Below are 10,358 nucleotides of genomic sequence, written 5' to 3'. Positions count from 1 at the left end.
AAAATATTATTAGAAAATGAAGCCGTCACTTTAATATACCAAAAAAAAATAAAATAAAATAAATCCTTCAAACAATACATTTTCCGTCGGTATTCAAAGCCCGGAGGTAAACATTCGATAAGTGCCTCCAACACTGTTACTATTTACCGAGAGAAATCCCCCCATTCACCGTCTGGCCATTTGTTTTTATCGATATAACTTAAAAGTAACCGCCACTACCGCCGCCGCCAAAGTTAAACAAAAACCCTTAAAAAAAGAAACTCATCGAACGCGGAATGCACTTTTGCGTATTACTGGCGAGACTCCAGCAGCAGCAGCAACAGCCGTAAGGCTCTCGAACGGATCGTATCGAGCCGATCGGCGAAAGTGTGTCAACATATTTGTGTGCGAAATGCATTTCGCAAATATTTCATAATATCCATAAAGGCATACCTCTTCAACTGTTTGCTTATTGATTTGAAAAAATATTACTGTGGGCAAACAGAGTGAAGCCCACCAAACGCACTCCTCTGCCCCACCCAGCGATGAGGTGGGTTGATGCAAGATGAATAAAAATGAACACATAAGCAAATCGGTCAAAGCATCAATCATTGCAATCATCACCACATTTTGCATTCTTTTTTTAATATGTCAGTTTTCGAATTGAAGATAAGCCATGGAAACATTCACCGTAGCCTATAGCCTACGACAGTATACAACATTTATTGTTATTTCTAATTTCGTTTTCAGATTAACAAACAACAGAAATGATTATCGATGCTGCAAGCCTCATTACATCTATTTACCCCTAGGCAGGGCATACAAGAATGGGAAAATTTCGTGTAACAGAGGGCAGCACACTCTGCACCTCTGTCATCTTGTGGTAAAATCTCCAGATGTAAACATTGTTAGTCAGACATCTACCGTCTCAAATAATTCTAATTACCTATAATTTCAGATGCTTGCTTTCATCCGAAGAGAGCACTGTATATTATTGCAGTTCATTTTCTATCCGCAAAGACGAAAGCACAGTGTCGACATCTGAAAAATTTAACATTCAACATTCGTGCTTGTGGAGCAAATTAACAGATTAGCAGACCAGAGAGCAGTTTCAAATTGTTAAAAATATACAACATTTACTGATATTTCAAATTTCCAATTTTTGATCAACAACAACAACAATAATTCTAGATGTTGCACGCTCCTTTTTGTCTATTTACCACTAGGATTGGCAAAAATGATTGAAATAATATCGTGCAACAGAGGACAGCACACGCTGTAGCTCTGCCATCTAACGTAATTCATAGGCAACTTTTAATTAGTAGTAGGGACATCTGCCGTCTGGAATAATTCTAATGACCAATAATTCCAGATACTCGCTTTCTACCGAAGAGGGCGCTGTATATTGTAGCCCATTCTCTAACCGCGAAGCAAATGTACATTGTCCACATCTGATGGCTTCATTTGTCTTGTGCAAGGCGTTCTGAAATACAGGGTCTTTCAGACGAAACGCTCACAAATTTGCATAACTTACAAAAGTGAACCGATTTTTATTTTTGAATAAAAAAATGTAAAAAAAACAGTGGGTTATATCTATGGTATAACCGCAAGGATGACGTAGGACTATCGTTGATTTAGAGATCATTTGTATGAAGTTGAATCTGAATTCATTCTGAATGAATGAATATTTGGAGAACTTCGAAAACGAGAGCGTTACGTTGGAGGCACAAGGTTTTATGCATCCAATATTGGATACGGAAATATCCTACTGATGGGGAAGAATAATCTTCAGAAGCTACCCTGTTGATTGCGATTGATTGAAAAATCACAAAACCTAATGTATTTGGTCACAGTGTTACATGGATAGAAAACATTAAAATAAACTCTTTCATATGAATGTAATTTTAAATTCCCAGAGGAACTGGCAGATTATTTTCAGTACCGATTAGATATTTCCACATTTTCCTCGATACTGGAAGCCCACCAGTGGTTAATGCTAACTCGATAACCATCTGTTAATAGCACTTGATTGAAACATATTTGATCACAGTGTTACATGGATAGAAAACATTCAAATAAACTCTTTCACATGAATGTATTTTTAAATTCTTAGAGGAACTGGCAGATTATTTTCCGGATCTTTCTCGATCCAAACGGAAAGAATTCCGTGCGTGTATATGTGTGTGTGTGTAGCGGCTGCTTCGAGATCTTCCCGGGGAACCGTTTGTAGCATCACTCTCCTCCTGATGGATTCCCTTCTGGCCTAAGGTGCACAAACAGGCTCTTGGTGACACCGTTCATCCGCGCTTTCATGATAAATGAAGAGCTTCACCACAACAGCGACAACATGCTCCAATCGCTGTTCAATTAGAACTGAGTGGATTTCCGAGCGGCGCTCGCTTATATACCGATTGGTGATTTCAATAGCCTATTTTGAAAGCAAATTTAAGACTATTGAAACAAGTTTTTGGATCAGAAAGTAACAAGTATAGAACGCGTAGACATTTTATCTTTCGAATGAAGTGTTTATCATACCATTTCGTTCAGTTGTTTAGGAGCTATTAACACTCAAAATCTCGGTCTCCGGCGTAACGCTTTCGTTTTCGAAACTTTGATTTTACACCCCGGTATAGAAATGAAAGACGTAGTCCTACGTCAAAACTGAGTTAAACGGTTTAATGTACTAAAAGTTAGAAAATAATTAGGCAAGTAGCAGTTAGTAGTTATCACATCCCTTCGTTCTTTAATCTAGGGCAATGATGAGACTAAAATAAAATTGTGGGCATGTGATGAAACAACTCACTGTGGATAATGAAAATCCGACGTGTCCCATTAATCTGAAAGACCCTGCTGTAGTAAACCGATCTCATTGGGTAATCAGTTCACTACAGCAGCTGCGTATTCTATAGGAAAGAAGTATGTATAGAAAGGCTTAGGAGAATGGGCAAGTGCTTTCGAAAGAGTAAGTGAAATGGTTTCTAAGTGAAATAAGTAAAGTAAGTGAAATGGCGGAACATAATATTGAAATCGCGACTACTCAAGCTATTGTGATCTGATATGCGTGAGTATACCCTTTCGAACATCTAAATCAGCAGCCAGTTTAATATATTAATTGCATTTTTTTTCCTAACCAAACAACATGCTCGATATTATGGCATCCTGGACCACAATTACATAAATGATTAGTAGCAAGACCTACACGATAAAGGTGCGAATTGAGCCCGAATTGATTGAACTTTAGGGATAATAGATTAACACCATCTTCCAAGATAATCCCTCCATTGATTCTGCCAACTTTTAAATGCTTGTTTGTCCGAAAAATAGAGAATAACTCGGGATACGCAACGACTCGCTTTCCCCTTTATTCCGCGTAACGAATGACGTGAGATGATTCAAGTCACGATGTTTCCGCAGGCGAATGGCGTGACTATAGTCTGTCACTTGAGATATGTGGTCGTGTCCTCATATGTTATCGTTGATAGCCGAGTCGAGGAGGTGAAAAGTAAAGTGGCTTACACAATAAAACTATTATCGTCAAATTGTTTAACTTTTTACTATTTTTTGTTCGTGTTTCGAAAAAGTTCAAGTGCTGGAAAAATTTTCTGTCTAATGGTATATAACACATCATATGTCGCAATAACGATTCTGAGTAACATCCCAGCAAACATTGAATCGTAAAATTTTGCACGTACTAAGTCTTACAAGAAATCAGAATAAATCATAATCGCATATAATATCAATCAAAGTACAGTAATTTACATTTAATGCGACATTTTTTTAATTGGACATACCTGTAATGCGACACGTTTAATTGGACATGTTTACGTCTAATTGGACAGATGTGAATCCGTACTGACAGTGATTAGTGTCGACGTCTGGTGGCGACTTTCAATTTGGGACAAAACTCGATAGTGTAATCTATATCAGATTAGAAGGCACGAAGCCAGTTTTGAAATAATAAAATTTGAATGAAAATTTGTACACCATGTTAATTAATCACTTGAAACACGTACTTTTGATTCTTATTTAATCGATTGTCTATACACTTCTGATATTTTGACTGAAGCCTTTCATTATATATAATATAAAATTGTTCTCAAACACGATTTTCGTATGAGGTTTTTTTACCCCATGTAAAAAAAGTGTATTTCATTTAAATAGAATACTAATTTGATACAAATAAGTTAATTTTTATTCATAATTTTAATTTTGAAAACGTGTTCATTCCGCCTGAAAATTAATTACTATCTTGGACGCTCCCAAAATCATGAAACGAAGCTCAGTGCCGTCAACGCGAATATCAACAAACACAGCACAAACGAAAAACAGAATGTGAAAAACAAGTTAGAACCAGACAAGAAAAACATCAAAATGGACTCAGAATAACATTTTGATAAATCGTGGTGAGAGTGTTCTACAAGTGGCTGACGAAACGGGCCTTCCACGGTCGACAGTTTACGGAATCGAGAAGCAAGAAATAGCATTGCGGTATTGCAAGGCGCAACTAAACTATCCCCTGATTTCGAGATAATAATAGGAAATATAAAGGTAGAGAAACCAGATGCCGAAATCGACACAACTATCGTTAAGGAAGAATATGATGTGAAACTTAAAATTACGAATGCAATCACTCAGCCCATGGCGCCGAAGAAATTAACCAAGAACATTCATAAACTTATCAAAAAAGGTTTAGATGGATATTTTAATGTTATTTCCGCATGTTCTTATCTATATTAATTAATTGCAGCATCAAAACACAAATCTTATTTACGATATGGATTAAAGGATGTTCAAGTGCGTCCGCGGAATAATGAAACAGGGAAAGCAATGTGTATATTGTGTGTTGAAATGGAGGTTGCAATTTATAAAAAAAGTTGAATAAAGTCAAATATCTAATCGGAAGTCTCTAATTCGCATCTCAATTTTTACAGGATTGTCATTTTCGCTGCAGAAAAGTGGAAATCATGTGTCACTTGCCATCTGTTTGTGAGAAACGCAATATCCCATATTGCTATACGCCGAGTCGGAAGACTTGGGAGCAGCAGTGGGTGTGAAATGAGGCACAGTCGCAATACTAATCCGAGAGCAGCCCGATTATCAGGAACAGTTCGATAAACTAAAAGTGAAGAATCAATGCCGTCAACACGAATATACCATTGTGCGAGTTTTTACAACACGATAAATTTTTAGGAGTATTTTCAACCATTTTTCCAATCAAAACAATTTATGGTGTTACAATCAATCATTTTGTATTTTTGTTATCATGCCATATACTTAATTAAAATTCACTATTGTTATTCGTCAAGAAGGCGAATAATTTCATTTTCATATTCGTTTTTTCATTTTTCGGCTTCCACTAATTTACGGTCATCGCCAACAGCAATAAGAACATTTTTGAGTACATCCATGATGCTGATAGCCTACTTATCATCATTGCGTTTTTCGGATTGACTCCTCCAAGAGTACATATAACCGAAGTACTAAGATCACCCTCAGCATTTTCGTTAGCATCGCAATCTTGCTCTTCATGGTCGGCCTCGAAAAAGTCACCACCAGAGGCTTGGCCAGTTGCTCGTCGGTATATATTTGCGCTACATCTATGTTGTCTGAGTTGCTTAGCCACTCTTGAACTTCTTCTTCGGTCAGTTCGTAGTTTGGATCAACGAGTTGCACTACTTTAGAAAGCAACACGCGGGGGTCACTTGTTGGTGAAGAAATTGTGAAATCCTTGAACGAGTTATAGTTTTGATCTTGACTTAAGAGATTGCGCCAACAGTTAGCAATCGTTTCTGGAGTTACAGTGGCCCACGCATCAGTCGCTAGTTGAATAGCATCATAAAGGCTAAATGATTTGATAACTTCTGTAACTGGGCGATCGCTGTCAGTTTCTAACAGAACACGGCGCAGAAAATTCGATTTATAGATAACTAAAAAATAAAAATAATATTCACTAACTTGGACTCGAAAATGTAATGTAATGACATTATTATTATTGATGATTCCTTGATCCATAGGCTGAAGAAAGCTTGTCACATTTGGAGGAAGAAAGATCACCTGAATTTCTGCATCATCCACTTGAAACTTATCTTTACTGCAATGTGCGGTGCAATTATCTAGAATTAGAAGCGCATTAGTCGGTCTATTCTGTGCAGCTGCCTTCCGTTTGATCTCAGGAACGAAAACGGAGCAGGACCAATCAGTAAACGTCGCACTAGTTTGCCACGCTTTCTTATTTGAAAAATAGTGTATCCCATCAGGCACGCCTTGCGTTTTAAAGCACCTAGGATTTGATGCGCGGCCAAGCACTTGTAATGGTAATTTGTGGCTACCACTTGCATTGCTGCAAGGTGTAATTGTCAGTCTCTCCTTCAACGACTTGCGTCCGGGTGCAGTTTTTTCGCTAGAACTAACCAATGACTTTGTAGGCAAGGCTTTCACAGACTATGTTCTTATCTTTGATGGTGAGGACATTATACTTTCGTCTCTTGTATTTCACTGGACGGTCATTTTGATCAGGCTTGCTGTTAGCTTCGCTGACGGTGATTTGTTCTAAAGCAATAGAACAGCTCGAATGAATGTTGGCCGGTAGTAGATCTTCTAAATGTTCATCTAAATATTCTCCTTGCATGTATCCTTCACCAATGTCTACGAAAATTGAGTCCATTTTGCTGTTTTTCTTTTCTGGTTCTAACTTGTTTTTCACATTCTGTTTGTCGTTTGTGCTGTGTTTGTTGATATTCGCGTTGACGGCACTGAGCTTTGTTCCACGATTTCGGGAGCGTCGAAGATAGTAAATAATTTTCAGGCGGAATGAACACGTATTCAAAATTACAATTATGAATAAAAGTTAACCTATCCGTATCGAATTAGCATTCTATTTAAATAAAATACACTTTTTTTTACAGGTGGTGAAAATATCTCATACGAAAATTGTGTTTGAAAACAATTTCAATTTTAATGAAAAGTTTCAGTCAAAATATCAGAAATGTATGGACAAACGGTTAAATAAGAGTAAAAAATACGTGTTTCAAGTAATTAAATAACATAATGTAGAAATTTTCATTCAAATTTTAACATTTTAAAACTGCATTCGTGCCTTCTAATCTAATAGAGATTATACTATCTAGTTCGGAGCCCGAATTGAAAGTCGCCACCAGACGTCGACACTGACCACTGTCAGCGTGAATGTCCAATTACAGGTCACAATCTCTTCTAATGCGACACTGAGTGGTGCCTCGACATGTCGCATTAAATGTAAATTACTGTATGTATCGTGTATATTTGAAATCGCATAAAATGTAAAAAAACGATTTTATATATCATTATCAAATTAAGTCGCAATTCGGTATAATAAACATCAATTTTATGATGTACATTGTCGTAAAATATATTTAATCCGCATCATATGCGTATATTACGCTGATGCAGTTTGTGTGTCGTATAAGCCTATAATTTAAATCGATTAAGTACTGTAGTAAATCGTGTTGCATGCTGAAGAAAATCATGAAACCGTAAATCATATTAGATCCTAATAAAGAACATATTACATCATATTGAAATGTCAATGAAATGCTGATGCACGCGAAAGTTTTAACCGCTGTTGAATTAAATTTCAGATAGCCGCGCGAGATAGCTGGTGGATCCAGACGACCGCAGTTCGAACCCACATCGGAGAAGTTTTCACCAAACATCAATCTGTGTCATTTTAAACATTCATATTCCACTCCCAACATAAGTCAATCAATCAATTATTATTTCTACGAACATAAATACTCATATATAAAAATGGCGATTCGTGAGGTAAATTTAAAATAAACATTTAACGAAAATATTTTGCCCAATTCCAACATAATCGCTATTATAGCCGGTCAAAGTTGCATATTCATCCAAACAAATTCGGTAAGCATTTGCCATGTATGTATATGGCCTCCACTTTTGCATGCATATGCCAGTTAGACGCATTATATGCCAACCAAATTTTAGGGCATATGATGTTATATATACGCTTGTTATGCGATTTAATGTTTGCTGGGATGTATATGATATAATGATAAATATATGATATAATCGCAAGATTGACGTGCGACTACCGTTGGCTTAGTAATCATTTGTTTGTATTGATTAAATTATTGATTGAATGAAACTATTTTCGAATTCAATTGAATTCAGCATACTTGCTGTGTAAGTAAAAAATTTGAACAAACATCATGCAAGGCACCTTGGTTTTGATGACTGTGTTAGGAAACACATTTTGGTGGGAACAAAAGCTCCCTCAACTGACCATTTTCCCCAGGTGTCTTGGTTTAGATGGCTGTGTTAGGGAACACATGTCGGTGTGTTCTCAACTTGCATGTATTTGTGAAGCCGATTTCTCCCGGCGCCTTGGTTTAGATGGTCTATTAAGAAATGTTCGAGTTAGAAATTTTTAATTTTTTTGTGCATGTTCTGTGTTTAGGTTTTCATTTTACCCCCATATATTCCGGTTAGGTATAGTCCCACGTCAAAAGCGAACGAATGACATAGAAACAAAAGCCCTACTTCTTTTGACGATATTTTAAACCAATAGTTAGAATTTTATGGAAATAATATTTTTCAAAAATGTCTAAATGTCATCATAATGTCTCCAAAATGTCTTCACAAAATCAAATGTCTATACAGTAAATTGATTGTCTTCAAAACGATGAATGTGTTCAAACCTGGCATCTCTGGTGCAGGGGTGCCAGGTGATTTTTTAACACGGCACGAAAAAATGTCTTCAAATGTCTTCACAACCATATTGGAGCAAACTAAAATTCTTAACTTGATTTTGAATAATGTTTGATAGATTATTCAATGTTTATTCTGATTGATATTGTTATGTTCCTTGAGATTTTGAAGTTTATTTAAAAAAATGTGAGCGAAGAATATGTTGCGCAACGGCGAATTAAATTATATGAGTTAAGAATTGATAATTGATTTGCTGAACCGTTGATTGAGTGAATATCGCCCAAATTCTACCACAAAAACGGAGCTATGATGAGTGTTCTATTATGGAGGACTGAAATGCCAAAAAATAGAATGGATGACTGTTATTTGTCAATCTTTTTTTATGAATAACTCAATATGTGTATTTCAGCTTTGATGCTTTGGTTGTAACTCAAACCATCATTGATTGTAACATATGGCTAATCATTGAAACGGTATGTAACCGGAACACCTTCGATTTGTGAATTGGTTGAAAATAAAGCGAGAGAACGACACGGAGACAAAAGCCTTAATTCTTTTGACGATATTTTCGACCAATAGTAGATATTTTATGGAAATAATATTTCCCAAAAATCAACATACACTATTATACTGAAATGTTTTCACTTACTTAACCCTCCTGTACTCGCGTGCAAAATCATAACACGTATACTCGCGCACGGTGTCACAGACCGAAAATTGAACTTCTCTGTAATGTTGCCATTGTGTATCTTTCAGGCTTTATTGGCATTTATTTGAAGAAGAGGGTATGATTGAATGAAAAAACTCCAAAAAAATATGTTTTCTTCGTATTTATTCAGTTTTAATAGTCATCTAATTCAGCCTCCTCAAAACAGAGTAATTTTTGATACTCCAACACAAATATCGAAATTCGAATTTTTCACTGCTATTAATTAAAAGTAAACAACTGAATATAATTCATGGAATTATAAAGAGCTATAAAATAACATAAAAACGTATTAATCGATTGTGGTTTCATTGGAGTAAGAACCAGAACATAGCATAACTGCATGCTCGAAACAAACATATTTTTTACATTTCATGCAGTTGTTGCGTGTTTTTCGGGTCTTTTATCGAAGAGAAGAATGTATAACGACCTTCTAGATAATTACCCGATGATAAAGGTTCTGAAATATAAAGTTTGCATATTTCTAATATTCTTTGTCTCTGTATTTTTGGTAAACTAAGAATTAATACCTTTAAAGATGATATAAAAGAATTTCTAGTAACTTCCTTTTCTTTTTCTTGTTTTCTTGTCCATATTGTTCGTTATAAAAAAATATCCCCGAAACTGTAATTGTTCAAAATTACCATATGCCACCGATTAGTTTATAGTTTACTGTTCACAATTCTTTCACAAGTGTGTATATGTATGACCGTTATATTTAGCGAATAACTATACGAAAGTCAAACATTTATATTTTGCTTTTGAACGTATGAATCTAACGACGAATATATCGATGAATAATTAATATATGGATCCGCTCAATCCAGTTATAAAAGCGACTGAAATCAAATAAGAATTGTCCGGTAATGATCTTATGCATTATATTCTATATATTAGGCTGTCAAAAAAGTCCTGTGGTATTTTTTTTTGAATTTTCATTTGTTCATAAAATTAGTAAAATTATTAT

At 35.7% G+C, this 10,358-nt stretch overlaps 2 long non-coding RNA genes across 2 annotated transcripts; both read left to right on the top strand.

Annotated features, from left to right (window-relative positions):
• The first annotated feature begins 283 nt into the window (after positions 1 to 283).
• Positions 284 to 1,683, top strand: LOC129763610 (uncharacterized). Its single transcript, XR_008740987.1, has 3 exons — positions 284 to 529; positions 730 to 877; positions 938 to 1,683. It is a non-coding gene; the product is annotated as an uncharacterized LOC129763610 (long non-coding RNA).
• Positions 1,684 to 4,535: 2,852 nt separating this feature from the next.
• On the top strand, positions 4,536 to 5,318 carry LOC129763609 (uncharacterized). Its single transcript, XR_008740986.1, has 3 exons — positions 4,536 to 4,666; positions 4,727 to 4,833; positions 4,911 to 5,318. It is a non-coding gene; the product is annotated as an uncharacterized LOC129763609 (long non-coding RNA).
• Positions 5,319 to 10,358: the final 5,040 nt, after the last annotated feature.

This window comes from Toxorhynchites rutilus, chromosome 1 (genome assembly GCF_029784135.1).
Source record: "Toxorhynchites rutilus septentrionalis strain SRP chromosome 1, ASM2978413v1, whole genome shotgun sequence".
NCBI lineage: Eukaryota > Metazoa > Arthropoda > Insecta > Diptera > Culicidae > Toxorhynchites > Toxorhynchites rutilus.
This window is presented reverse-complemented; position numbering and strand designations above follow the sequence as displayed.